Source organism: Charadrius vociferus, unplaced genomic scaffold (assembly GCF_000708025.1).
Source record: "Charadrius vociferus isolate BGI_N301 unplaced genomic scaffold, ASM70802v2 scaffold647, whole genome shotgun sequence".
NCBI classification, from domain to species: domain Eukaryota; kingdom Metazoa; phylum Chordata; class Aves; order Charadriiformes; family Charadriidae; genus Charadrius; species Charadrius vociferus.
This window is the reverse complement of record NW_009649585.1, coordinates 430,140-431,534: the sequence shown is the minus strand read 5'-3', so window position 1 is coordinate 431,534 and position 1,395 is coordinate 430,140.

The following is a 1,395-nucleotide window of genomic DNA, read 5'->3' as shown; positions in this document are numbered from 1 at the left end:
CAGGGCTGGGATGCGGGATGAAGGATGCGGGATTGGGATGCAGGATGAAGGATAAAGGATTGGGATGGAGGATGCAGGGCTGGGATGCGGGATGAAGGATGCGGGATTGGGATGCAGGATGAAGGATAAAGAATTGGGATGGAGGATGCAGGGCTGGGATGCGGGATGAAGGATGCAGGATTGGGATGCAGGGGTGGGATGCAGGATGCAGGGCTGGGATGCAGGATTGGGATGTGGGATGAAGGATGCGGAATTGGGATGCGGGAGACAGGGCTGGGATGTGGGATGAAGGATGCGGGATTGGGATGCAGGATGAAGGATAAAGGATTGGGATGGAGGATGCAGGGCTGGGGTGCAGGATGAAGGATGCGGGATTGGGATGCAGGATGAAGGATAAAGGATTGGGATGGAGGATGCAGGGCTGGGATGCGGGATGAAGGATGCGGGATTGGGATGCGGGGGTGGGATGTGGGATGCAGGATTGGGATGCAGGATGAAGGATGAAGGATTGGCACGCAGGGCTGGGATGCGGGATGAAGGATGCGGGATTGGGATGCGGGGGTGGGATGTGGGATGCAGGATTGGGATGCAGGATGAAGGATGAAGGATTGGCACGCAGGGCTGGGATGCGGGATGAAGGATGCAGGATTGGGATGCAGGGGTGGGATGCAGGATGAAGGATACAGGATTGGGATACAGGATGCAGGATTGGGATGCAGGATGCAGGGCTAGGATGTGGGATAAAAGATGCTGGATGCAGGACTGGGATGCAGGGCTGGCATGTGGGATGCAGGGCTGGGATACCGGATTCAGGGCTGGGATGTAGGATGCAGGATGCAGAATGGGATGGGATGCAGGACTTGGGATGTGGGATGAAGGATGCTGAATGCAGGACTGGGATGCAGGGCTGGGATGTGGGATGCAGGGTTGGGATGTGGGATACAGGGCTGAGATGCGGGATACAGGACTGGGATGCAGGGCTGGGATACAGGATACAGGGCTGGGATGCAGTATGCAGGATGCAGGATGCAGAATGCAGGACAGGGATGCAGGGCTGGGATACAGGATGCAGGGCTGGGATGTGGGATGCAGGATGCAGGATTGGGATGCAGAACCGTGATGTGGGATGAAGGATGCAGGGTTGGGGTGCCGGATGCAGGGTGCAGGGCTGGGATGCGGGTTGCAGGATAAGGGTTCCAGGATGCAGGATGCAGGATTTATATGCAGGATGCCGAGTAATTTTGTGGGATGCAGGCTGCCGGGCTGGCATGCAGGCTGCAGGGTACATGGTGTGGGATGCGGGATGACAGATTGGGATGGAGGGTGCAGGATGGAGGACAGAAGAGGGCAGGGGGAGGTGCCCAGCCCCAGCAGGGACACGGCTCTTTCCTCGGG